This window comes from Camelus dromedarius, chromosome 11 (genome assembly GCF_036321535.1).
Source record: "Camelus dromedarius isolate mCamDro1 chromosome 11, mCamDro1.pat, whole genome shotgun sequence".
In the NCBI taxonomy this organism is placed as follows: domain Eukaryota; kingdom Metazoa; phylum Chordata; class Mammalia; order Artiodactyla; family Camelidae; genus Camelus; species Camelus dromedarius.
The window spans coordinates 35,140,137-35,153,496 of record NC_087446.1 but is presented as its reverse complement, the minus strand read 5'-3'; the positions used below and the strand labels follow the sequence as shown (position 1 = coordinate 35,153,496).

General features: G+C 42.1%; 1 protein-coding gene across 2 annotated transcripts in view; it reads right to left on the bottom strand.

Annotated features, from left to right (window-relative positions):
- ANO4 (anoctamin 4) overlaps positions 1-972 on the bottom strand; it is a 263,559-nt gene extending 262,587 nt beyond the window's left edge. For both annotated transcript variants that reach the window (XM_031462956.2, XM_031462957.2), the window contains exon 1: positions 477-972. The gene's annotated coding sequence lies outside the window, so the exon portion shown is untranslated. The remainder of the gene's footprint in view (positions 1-476) is intronic.
- Between the last annotated feature and the right edge of the window lie 12,388 nt (positions 973-13,360).

The window sequence follows — 13,360 nt, the reverse complement described above, 5'->3', positions numbered from 1 at the left end:
CCACAGCCGACTCCGACATAACTCACACGTGTACTGCCTTCACCCAGAGAGACGGAATAGTTTGCTAGGTGGGCAGATCAGCCCGGCCCTTCCGGATTCTCAGAGAGTGCACCTCAGCACGCGGAGGATTCATCTTGCCCAAATTTGTCAGTCACCCTCCACCGGTTTCCTGCACACTGCTGCAGTTTACCATCGTGGACACATTTTCCCCGCTGCCGCTTCAAGGACAAAGAGAGGGTGCTTGTGTTTTCATCACAGCCGAGGGGCTCAGGCTTGTGGAAAAAATAAGAAAAAAATAGAAAGACCAACAATTCAGACAAATGACCCCTGGCATTTTCATTAGCTGGATCACCCCAGACATGGATCCAGGAAAATAGGAGAAACGCAGAGAGAAGGTCACTAAGCTTAGCGGGGAAGAGAGCGAGCTAGCGTTCACTTCACTGCAGCAGAGCTGCTCAATGAATGCAAGCACTTACCATAAAAATAGAAAGAGTCAACAGAGAGAGAAGGGATCCTTCCTCGGTGTCTGAGGCAGAAAGAAATCCACTGTGGAGCTCCAGGCGCGGGATGAGGCCAACAAAGTGATTAAAGACGATAAAACCTCCACACACAAGTCCTTCTCAGCCTCCCCTCGGGCCCGCATGCAGTTGTTTGTGCTGTGAAAACCCTGAGAAGTCGGGAACAGGACTCTCCCGAGAGCGAGGCGGAATGAAAGCAGCCCGGTGGATTTCAGAGCATCACGCCCAGGACTCTCCTCCCCCAGGGGGCAGGGGCGGCGTGGTGGCGGGAGGCTGGCCGCCAGGCTGGGGTCGGGAAAGTGAGAAGAGGGGTGGAAAGGAGCCTCCGGAGTGTGAGGAACTGCCGGCCAGAATATCAGTATTCCATATCAGTTATTGCCAGCGACCAATCAGCCCAGCCAGGGGGCCGTGTCAGTGTGACAAGAGAGCAGCAGATGACAGCCGGTTCTCAGGGAGGCAGGACAGCCCCCGGGCTCCATGGGAGTTTGGCAGGATTGGCATCTCACCCTCCTCTGCCCCGTTGCTGATAATACTTGCTTGTTATTAAAAAATAAGACCCAAAGCCCCAGAGTTATACCAGCCACTCAGGAAGTTTTCTATGCATCCCAAAGCATCTCTACCAGAAGCCAGACTTGAAACCCATCATAAATGATGTCTAATGGCATCTCACAGACCAGACAGCCCTGAAATGTGTGGAGAGGTCACCATGAGTATAATAATGGCACTTTGGACATAAACTTCTTTATGCCCAAGGCACAGGATGAAATACCAGAGACCAGGACCCCTATTTAACAAGTGGGAAATTTAGACAGAAAAGGGTTAAAGGTTTCTCTGAAATCTGCCTCTCAGTTTCACACATTTTCTTGTGTAATATCCATACAGAAGTACTTGTTAGAGACAGAGTTTATAAAGATAGTTGACATTTCTTTGAGATCTTTTACTTTATCCACAAGACAGAATGTGTGGAATTGGGTAAAAATCCCTGTACAATAATTCATAGGCACAATGAAGTTTGAGAAACTCTGAGCTAGACTAATAGAAGAGGCAAAGGAGCAAGTCCTTTAGTGGAGACTGAAGGATACCTAGAGAATTTTATACTTTTCCCACTTGCCTTTCTCCTCTAATATTTAAAACTTCTAATATTTAAAACTCAGTACATACGTATTTTTTTAATTGAAGTATAGTCAGTTATAATGTGTCAATTTCTGGTGTACAGCATAATGTCCCAGTCTTACATATATATACATATATTCATTTTCGTATTCTTTTTATTAAAGGTGATTATAAGATATTGAATACAGTTCTCTGTGCTATAAAGAATATTTTAAATCTATTTATATATAGTAGTTAATATTTGCAAATTTTGAACTCCCAAATCTATCCTTTCCCACTCCCTTCCCCCCTGCCGTAACCATAAGATTGTTTACTATGTCTGCAAGTCTGTTTCTGTTTTATAGATGAGTTCATTAGTGTCTTTCGTTTTTTTTGGTTTCCACATACGAAAACTAAGCACATATGTATTAATTTGGTTTTGGCTAAATTAAATAGGAGAGTAGGTTCTCAAGTTAAATGCCAGTCAAATTGGACTCCATAGTAAAACTTCACAGCTTTTTTTACCTTGGGAAGATTGTCTTAGGTCATCTTTTAACCTTTGCAGAAAAGATTTAACTCCTTGTGCTAGCCAAGAGTGAATAGAAGGCACAAATGTCCCTGGATTGGTTTGTTTTCCAGGTGACTTTCATGATAGAGTTTTTAACTTAGTTCTATTTTTACGTAGTCTTTGAAGGATCATTTGGACATTTCACTGTGATGTCTACCCAGAGGCAAGCTAACTTAGGGGAGCCCAAATACCACAAAGTAAAGTAAGGGCTAAGTTCCAAGGAAGCAGTAAACTCACTACCCAAATGCGTTCCAGCAGGAGGCTGTAAAAATGTTCCACATAACACTTGAATATAATAAAACGAATGTTTTGCAGTGAAAAAAGATGGTTTTGCCATCCTATGTATATTAAATAAGGAAGACCTGGGAGATTGAGTCTCAAATTCTGTTGTGTTACTCACTTCAGTTCAACTCCAATCAGCAAACATTTAACCACACCAACCAGAGGACTGAAAGAAAAGTAGCAGGCCCTGCCCTCAAGAAGTTTAGGGGGGAGGGTGTAGCTCAGCGGCAGAGCACCTGCTTAGCATGCATGAGGTCCTGGGTTCAATCCCCAGTACTTCCATTAAAATAAATAAGTAAATAAAAAACCTAATTACCTCCTCTCAAAACAAAAACAACAAAACAAAAAATGAGAATTAAAGAAGTTTATAGTCTCATGGACAAAATTAAATCTTTTCAAAATTTCAACACTGTGATTCTTGGCAAGACAGAATATGTTCTACTATTTTAATGTCCCTCCAAGAAAACCATGCCATGAAGTTGGACTTGGGACTCAAAGTTCTAAATTAGCCTAATAAGGTACTTTCCATAACCAAAGCCACTGGGGAAATATAAATGCACAATCTGATTTTTTAATTAATTAAAACATGAAAAGGTTTTTTAACTGACTGTTTGCTTTCATCAGCATCAACAGTTCCTGATGCTGTGAAAACATGGGCAGCATAACAGAGAATATATTTAATAAGGGAATATTATTTAAAGCTCCCACAGTAATTGAGATTAACACTGTTTATGGAACAGGTTCAATACCTTGACTATATAGGGTGATAATGAAGCATGAAAATGGTACAACTACAGAAGTACAAATTACTTAGTTGATGAAATAGCTGCCCATCTATGTAACAACGAGGTCAGTGAAAACAAGTATTCCACTCACTCAAATGCAATTAATTTTTAAGGTTTGGCCACTTCTCCACACCTCCCTCCTCAAAAGATGATAGAAATACCTCCCATTTCAGGTAACAACAAACGTCAATTTTTTTTTAAATCTCAAAATATTTATCCAAGTCAATTAAACTTGGGGCAGTTTTGGGGGCTGTATCTTGCTCACCAGAGTCCTTAATACCTAACAGACCCTCCAGTATTTGTTTGATGGCCATTCTCAGTGGTCAAGAGGATCTGGCTAAAATTCTACAACAGTATGATTTAATGCCCCCCCTTTTAAGACTATAAGGTAATTTGAATTATGTACCTATACTAGCCAATTGTTTAAGAAAAAAATGATAGCTCTTTCAGGAAATTTGCTTCTGGGTAGCTTGCTGACAGCTGTATGAAGTCTGAAAGCCAAGGATTCTCAATGCTCAGTCTTTCAACCCTGAAACTGGATTCTAATTTCTGTCATCAGCCTGAAGATAAAAAGTAAAAACATACCTATTTTCTGGATCACTGAAAAGGTAAACGGTCATGTAATTTCATTTCTGACATCAGACACTTAACAGGGGGTATGAGAATGAAAGAACTTTTTTTATTGACATATAGTTGATTTGCAATATTATAATAGCTTCAGTTGTATAACAGTGATTCAAAACTTTCACAGATTATACTCCATGCAAAGTTATTATAAAATACTGGCTATATTTTCTGTGCTGTACAATATATCCCTGAAGCTTATTTTATACGTAGTAGTTTGTACATTAGTCCCTCCCCTATCTTGCCCCTCCCCCGTTCCCTCTCCCCACTGGTAACTAGTCTGTTTTCTCTGTAAGTTTGTTTCTGTTTTGTTATATTCATCCATTTGCTTTATTTTTTAGATTCCGCATTAAGTGATATCGAACAATATTTGTCTTTCTGTGTCTGGCTCATTTCACTAAAAATGATACCCAGGACATCTACAGATTCAGTGCCATCTCTCCCAAAATACCAATGACATTTTTCACAGAACTAGAACAAATAATTCTAAAATTTGTCTGGAAACACAAAAGACCTTACATAGCCAAAGCCTTCTTGTGACTGAAGAACAGAGCTGGAGCCTGGAGGTGACTTCAGACTATATACTACAAAGCTACAGTAATTAAAACAGTATGATATGGGCACAAAAACAGATACACAGGTCAATGGGAGAGAAAAAATTTTAAGTAACGTTCTGCCAATCAATGGTTTCGAAAATGAAGTCATCCTCCCCCTAGAGGAAAAAGCCTGCATCTCTTTTCCCTAACATCTATAAGCCAGTGTCTAAAGAAGCTAATATTTACTGAACCCTCATTTGTTCCAGACTTTATTCCAGTGGCTTCACGTATCTTATTTAGTCTTCACAACACTCATAGGACATGAATATTACGTTCAGTGAAGTAACTAGGGGGCAGGAATTAAAAGTTTTCCCAGGTGACACCACCAGTATATGCCTCAAAATCCACCAAAAACCCAACCAGAATGCTGTTTCTTTTCTATGGAAACATTGATCTAAACATGGAAGACTCATCCCAGATGTTTTTGGCTGAATATGTGAGATAATTTGGGAACCCTTCCCACAGTCTTACACGAATTTGAGTGAGATAGGAATGAGATAGATCCAAGCCAAAGCAGAAAAATTCATTTTACCTCAGAGATTAAATGTAACCTTTCTTTGCAACAGAAATTCTTGATGCTTATAACTTAAAGAGCAAGCAATTTGTATTTGTTGATTTTTTTTTCTAATTCTGAGCCTACATTGCATTTTAAAGCCAGAATGAGTGGTCCTCAGGTGATAAAAAAAAAAAAGTAGAGGGGAAGAGTATTCCAGAAAAATGTGGGATCTGACATCAACACTATAGTCCTTTAGCTAATACTGAAATTCTCCTCAGCATTCAGTAGGAGGCCTGAAATGGAGAGAATAGGCTGTTCTCTAATGTTCCTTCCCTGCCAGAGGTCACTGGCTGAGGCTAATTTCCCCAGAGTGCTTAGTAGGCGGGCTTTCAAGTCTGCAACAGCAGTTCCAAATACATAACAGGTGAATAAGCTGCAGGACATAAATATAGTCAGAGCATCCAACTCTTCAAAACTGTTTGCACTCAGCGTTTCTCATCAGAGATCAAATCATACAGGAGGAATCCATAAGATCACAGACCTGTAACTTTTTCTCCTTTTTTGAGGGTGAAAATAAATAAACCAATGGCTGCCTTGAAGAGTCAGGGAGAACTGGGCTGAGTCTGGAGAGGCCACGTAAGGACCGTGTTCATGTGTTATCGATGTAACACCAGGGGCTATGCCCCAAATCCAGTCAGTGCATCTCCACATCCAGTTGGTCGTTTAGTCTCACCATTACTGCCACATTTCTCCTCAGCACATAATTAGGGGTTACAACCAACGCAGGGCTTCATTTCCTTAACCATTACAATAGTTTCTAACCTTTTCTCTGTTGCAGTCCAACCTCCCTTGGCCAATAGCATTTGCTGTCCGAAACACAGAAAATATAATCATGCCATTCCCTTGCTAGAAAACCTGGGATGGCAAACACAGCCCCTCCTGAGCCTGACATGCAAGGCCCTCTGCAATCTGACCTCAGTCTACCAGCATCAGTTACCACTATTACTTCCTAGATCGCCCATGCTCCAGACACACCTGATGACTTACACCTCAGTCATCATACTCTTTTCATAGTACTATCTGTCTTTCCTAGAATAACTTTCCTTGCTTCCTTCCCGAGAGAAACACTAATATTCACCCTTCAAGGCCTAGCTTACTGTCATCTTCTTGGTGAGGTCTTCCCCTAGATTCCTCAAAGTGATTTAATTACTTCTTCCTCGTATATCCATCACATTTTTTCTAGTCCTGTACTATACAAGTAACACTGTGCAAAATTAGTGCCTTTGAACCTATCTCATTGGGATCCTTTGGTAGTCCCAGTGTCTGGCACATAATAGCAGTTCAATAAATGCATGAGAGTGAGTCCACCTTTTATGCCTCTCCCTCACAGTCAAAAGCACTTTGAAAAAAGTACATATTTGTTTTCTGGAAGTCTGAAGGACTACAATCTTGTGAGCCATATGTATCTCCTTCAGTCAGGAGTTTTCAGTGGTTGGAGGAAAGCACCCCGGATTAGAATCAGAAAAGTCAAGCCCCAGCCCTGTCCCATGTCACCAGAGGTCATCTCTTAACTGAAAGAATAAAACGTGTTCTGCTTACCTTTGAGGGCTCATCTGAGCTACAAATAAGGAACGGCACGGTAAAGTACTCACAAACTATAAAGTCTGTGGTAGTAGGTATAGTTATCGCCACTGCCGGCATCATTGTTTGATCACTGCTGTTAATATCCCAAAGCCATCACATCATTTAAGACAGGTAGCTTGGGAAAACCAGCCTCAGAGGCCAATGACTCAGCACTTAATCATTCCAAGTGCCTTGCTTCAGTTCTGCTGGTCTGCCACGTGGGTGCAGTGGAAGAGTCCGCAGGCCCCGACTCAGGTCCTAGCCCTGTAGACCTGGTCTCTGACACCCAGTTACCTCATCTAGGGAACGGGAGTAACACCTACCTCACTACGCTGTTGAATGAGATGGGATATATATCTAGATGCAGTACATACACACCTATTTCATTTGTAAGTCTAATAAGCCTGCCATGACCGGCTGGGGAAAGGTACCATTTCTCCTTCCCTCTACAATCTACATCCACCCCAACCACTGCCCTCTTTCTGCTTTTTGAACTTGCAGAGCTCATTCCCACCCCAGGGACTGTGCATGAGTTTCCTCTACCCCCTCCTTTTCTTTCGATCCTGGCAGGGCTCCTCAGAAAGGCTTCCTTAAACCTGCCAATTATTTTCCAGCACATTACTCTCTTCATTCTTCTTATAACATTTCTCTCTACCTGTAATCATCTTATTTATTTGATTGCCTATTTGTCCTCTGCAGTATAATGTTCACTCCTCCAGAGCAAGGTCTGTGCTTGTGCTTCTCATTGCATCCCCCAAAGCTAACAAAGTGTCTAGAACATAATATCCATTCAGTAGACTTTTCTTGAATATTTACAGCATGACCAATGTTTGTACAACCGTTTCCGTGTTTCTTTACATTCATACATATTTCCAATGATCCTTGACCCTGGAGAGGGGGATGAAATCCTGGAGGTCACATACTATGGTATTCAGGGCTGTACCATTAGTTTATATAGGTATTTAATAATGTGTAACACTCATTGACAGACATTAAAATGCTATCCAGGGACAAGGGGCACCTACAAGTAATATGTAATGTCCACCTCCGTTAGAAAGAAAAATTACCAAGAACTACATACTGACCTTCACCTAAAAAACTGGAACTGAAGCACTGAGCAAAAATGTTAAACTATGTTTATTTAATAAATCAGGAGGTTTACAGGATCCTTACTTTACATTCTCTTTCCTTTATTTTATGTTAAAATTGCTGTGGTCCAGGCTGATCCCAAGAAGTTGAAAAGGTCCTTGATTTCTGAAGCATCAACTAGAACAAATGGTTTGAGAGTATCAGGAGCCCAGGAATCTAAACAGTTTCTCTTCCCTCCCAGGGAGCTGTCAGGAAGGCAAAATACAGAAATGCTCCCGAGCCTGACCACATCATCCCTGTTTCTGATTAGCCCGGCCCAAGAGGAGAACTAATAAATAAATAACCATGGCGATCATGTATAATGTATGAAGGATGCTTTCCAGTGGTCATCTGGAAGGACACAGTTTTCAATTAGAGTATTTTCAATTAGCAATAGTATGCCAATTTACAAAAAGCATATGAATTTGTCATTGGCAGGAAACAGCAGGTAGGTTTGGTTTTGTTTTGTTTTTAAAGGAACAAACATCTGACACCCAACACCAAATACATCTTTTTCTCCTAAACCTTCTTCTAGCTTCCTTTTTTTTCCTTCCATTTAAGAGTATTACTATCTACTCTGCTGCCCAAAGAAAGTACCATTTATTGAACTCAAACATGAAGACTATTCTGGCCATTTTATAGGGTACCTGGAAATCTGCGTCATCCTTACTTTCACACACTTTGTCCATATCCCGTCCTGAACATTTCTTTCTTCCATCATCTCCCCACTGCCACTACCCTAGTCTAGCTACAAATTCTCCCCTGAGCTAATGTGAGAGTCTCAGAAGCAGTCTTTCTGCCTTGCACTCACTCTGTCCATTGCATACTTCGCTGCTACCAGAGGATTTTTATTTAAATGAAAATACCATCCTGCCCGCTCCCACTGAAAGCTATCCTGTGCTTCATGGTCCACGTGCAGGATGAAGCACACTCCTTCACTTACCACATGAGGGCCCCCGTGACTGCTCTACATTCCTCTGGCCATCACTTCCCACTGGCATCCTCCCATTCACCCATGGCCTAATATTCAGTTCCAGAATTCATGAAGCTGTTAAAAATGTCAGGGTCCTGGCACAAGCTTCTCCCGTTGCTTATAAGTTCTCTTCCCTATCCTCTTCCTCCTGGACTCTTATTCTCCAAGACCCAATTCAAGCTTTCTCCCTCCTCTTCCAGACATTCCCTGATACTCCCCACCTCCTAATAGAGTTAATCATCTCCAAGTGATGGCACTGATCACACAGTATTATAACTGTCTTATTATTGGATTCCTTCAGGAAAAGTCCTAGTCCTGAGTTTTATTCATCTTTGCATCCCCAGAGACAAATCCTCCCTGGAGACATGCAAATAAACGGTTATGGAAAGACTGGGCTTCCTTGGATGTCTGATGCTCTTCCTACACTGTTCCCTGGGGGGTGGAGGAGCGTTTTACCACCTTTCTAACCTCTCTGCTTATTGCAACGCCTGGCACCTATGGATGCTCAGGATTTATTTGTAGTACTGTTGGAATATGATTGGCCAAAAAAAAAAAAAATCCCTTCGGTTCAAAGAATTAAAAAATCCCCCTGAGCCGATTTCTAATTAGTTCATTTCTTAAAGTTTAAATATAAATATTCTCCTTTTTGAAATTATAAAACACCAGAGGCGTTAATTTATTCCCCAAAGATTCAACGTCTGAAATTCCTGGCTTTTAATGGTAACCCAACTAATTGGGGATCTTGTGGATAATAAAGCATTCCAAATATACTTTCTACTTTGAATTGCCTGGCAGAGGAAAGGGTATTGATTCAGGCAGAAGGGGCTTCTTGGAGATTTCACCAGCATTTAAGTTTGAAGAGGAAGAGCCCTTTGGGTCTGAGTACAGAATTTCACTGTTCAGATGACGCTTGTTCAAGTTCCTTAGGAGCCCAGGGCCCCGTTCAACACAGATGCCCTTACAAGAAGGGGTGTGGCTTGAGGAAGCAGGGCAAGACCCTGGGCTTACAATGACCCTCCCCACCAGCCGGAGGATTATGCAATTTCCTCACCCACCTCCCTCACAGGAAATTCGCTATGATGCATCCAAAGAACTAGAATAACACTCCTCTGCCAACAGCAGCACTAGCCATCAGTACCTGAAAAGCCGGTCTTCGCGGTGCGACTAAGTGGGGGACATCCACACCGGCAGGAAGCCCACTCAAGGGACCGCAGACACCTGGCCAAGTCAGCGGGGTGGGGAGGGAGGGGGTGGGCAGAACGACACCTGCATCCCCCATTCTCCCAGTGTTGCTGATCCACAATTAGAAAATCAAGAATGAACTGTAATATCAGCGCTACAGGTGTGATCATCTAGCCTGCCCTTTTATACAATTTCCCCTCATTTCCCTGCAACCAATTTTGAGTTCTATTATTTGGGCTGACAGGAGAAAGCAGAACGAGCATTTTAAAGGCCTGTGACATGCTCTTATTTTGGTAAGATGAAACTAGGCCATACACTAACCATTCTACACCTTTGTCAGGATGGATTTTTCCTTTTATGAATTTTTAAGAAGTCCTTGAACAAAAATAAGTCTGTATTGCTGGTGGGGATGCAAAATGGTACAGACACTTTGGAAAACAGTTTACTGGTTTCTTACAAAACTAAACACACTTATACTTTTACCGTATGATCCAGCAACTATACTCCCTGGTGTTTGCCCAAATGAGTTAGAAGCCTATGTCCACAAAAACCTGCACGTGGATACTTATGGCAGCTTTATTCATAACTGCCAAAACTTGGAAGCAACTAAGATGTCCTTCAGTGAGTGAATGGATAAACTGGTACATTCAGACGATGGAATATTGTTTCTCACTAAAAAGAAATGAGCTATCAAGCCATGAAAGGACCTGGAGGAACCTTAAATGCATATACAGGCAGACCTCATTTTATTGTACTTGACTTTGTTGCACTTCAGATACTGCGCTTTGTTTGAAGGTCTGTGGCAATCCCATGTCATCAAATGAGGGTCAGCACTTAGAAGTAAATTTTTAAATTAAGATATGCGCACTCTAGACATGATACTACTGCACTCAATAGATTATGTTATGGTGTAAATGTAACTTTTCTATGCACTGGGAAATCAAAATATTTGTCTGACTCATTTATTGTGATATTTACCTTCTGAAAAGGCTACAGGTTGTATGATTCCAACTATATGATATTCTGGAAAAGGCAAAACTATAGACAATAAAAAGATGAGTGGTTACCAGGAGTTAAGGGGGAGGGAGGGATGAAGAGTCAAAGCACAGAGGACTCCAGGGCAGTGAAACTACTCTGTGTGATACTGTAATGGATACGTGATATCACTCCTTTGTCCCAAACCATAGGCTGCACACCACCAAGAGTGATCTCTCATGTCGGCTGTGGACTTGGGGTGATCATGTGTCAATACAGGTTCATCAATTGTAACAAATACTCCAGTGGGAGAATATATGGATATATGGGAACTCTGTACTTTCTGCTCAGTTTTGCAGTGAACCTAAAACTGCTCCCAAAAAAAGGGCTAAAAATAAAATAAACTGAAATTTCCTGATGACTGGGTAACTAGGTAGCCTTTATGAATTTCAGTTCTCTTATAAAGTAAACAGATCTGGAAAACACAGGCCTTAAAAAGAGGAAGAAAGAGGATTCCCCGCAACCCACAGAAAGCAATGCTGAAGTCTAAGAAATTTGCCGTGACAAACACTCAGACAAATCACATGGCCATGTTTTTACAACTCAGAACACCAACTAGGGATGTGCATATTGATCAGAATATTCCGCTGATGTAAGTTCCATTGTGAAGGCCTAGCAAACCAGAATACTGAACATCTTGTGAATTCAACTAACACCTCAAGGAAACAAAAAGATTCTTTTCTAAGCTCCTCCCCTTTTAGGTTTATATTTTATTACTGCCTAGGACTAAAACAGAAAAAAAAAAATGTTAAGAAAATAGCATGCAGGTCATTCCAGAGGAGTAAGGACAGAAGAAGAGTAGCAACAGAGATTTACCTATGCTTGTAAGTCATCAAATTTCACCTGTAATTACAGGAAAATAAAGAATGAAAGACATGTCTTTAGAAGAAGAGGTTGGAGAGGAGGAGGAGGAAAGGAGAAAGTGACAAGAAGGCGTAAGGTAAGCACAGCAGGGAGGGGTGCCCTGTCAATGAATGCAACCCTCACTGTTCCCCTCAAGTTCATGCTACGGCAGGGCACAGCCGACCCCTGAACAGCTCAGGGGTTGATGCACCGACCCCGTGCACAGTTGAAAGTCTGCATGTAACTCACAGGCAGCCTTCTGTATGTGGTTCCTCCATATCTACAGTTCCCTATCAGAGGATTCAACCTACCTCGGACTGTATGGCACCTTGATATTTACTACGGAAAAAAACCCACATATAAGTGGACCAGTGCCGTTCAAACCTGCGCTGTCAAGGGTCAACTGTAGACAGCTACACCTGATGCTGGTGGATGATGAGCTCTAACACAGAAGTGAAAGAAGCAACAAGAAAATGGGGGCGGGGATTCTGGATGATTTTAGAAGACCCTCTGAGGATGGAAGACTTGTCTGGGCTTCAGAAAAGGGGGCAGGATTTCAGCAGGTAGTGGAAGTTAGGACCAGCCGGGAAGGTTGTTCCTGCTCAAGTTCTGGCTAGCAAGTAAGAGAGCTGGGTCAGGACTGGATGCGTTTGTTAACTCATACATTCAGCAAGTGTCTGTTTAGCACCCGCCAGTGACAGACACTATAGGCGATGGAAGACAGGGGCTAGATACAACGTGAAGAGAAGTGATGACGTTGCATGCACTTTGAGCGATAGGCTGTGGGCAATGGAGAACCCAGTGAGTCGGATGCCATGGATGCCTTGCTCACCCTCGATTCCTCTATTCCTGGTCTCCCCTCCCATACAGAGGCTGGCAAACCAAAACATACTTACTGGACTCCTTCAAGCTAGGACTCCGAAGAATTCAGTTCCACTAATTCAATGCACTTACAGGAAATTCAGAAGGTGGAAATGAGATGAAGACTGTCTTCCCGACCCCTTTTGGCTGTTACTCACCTCGACAAGTAAGATCAGACGTGTGAGGCTTTCCTGCAGCACCATGCCAGAGTCCATCATCTTTCTGGTGAGGAAAGGCAGTCAAGGGGCAGCAGCCCCACTGGCGTCCTGATCCACGAGTAACACCTACAGCCAGAAGTTCTTCAACTCCAGACTTCCAACAGAGGCCCCACAGGCAGACCCTTGGTGCTTTCTTCCTGTGCCTGTCCCTCTAACCCTCCTCTGATTTTACAATCCCTAAGCCCCATAGAAGACCCATTCCTGATTAAAATACCTAGAGTGGTTTGTTCCCCATACTGAGTATTAGTTATTATAGCCAATACAGGTTTTTAATAAAGGGAGAGATATGATCAGATTTGTGCTTTAGGAAGTAACCTTGCCAGCTGCTGAGATGGATTGTGAAGATGAACCAGAAACAGATTGGGAAATTCCTAGGAATATCCAGCCAGAACTAGAGTGCCTGGGATACTGAGATGGAACAAAACAGAGTGAGAATAGAGAAGGGATGGAAATATGACATCTAGAATTTACAGGATCTGCTGGAAATGGGGTCGGATAGAAGAAGTTCAGCTTGACCCACTACTTCATCCCAGCTC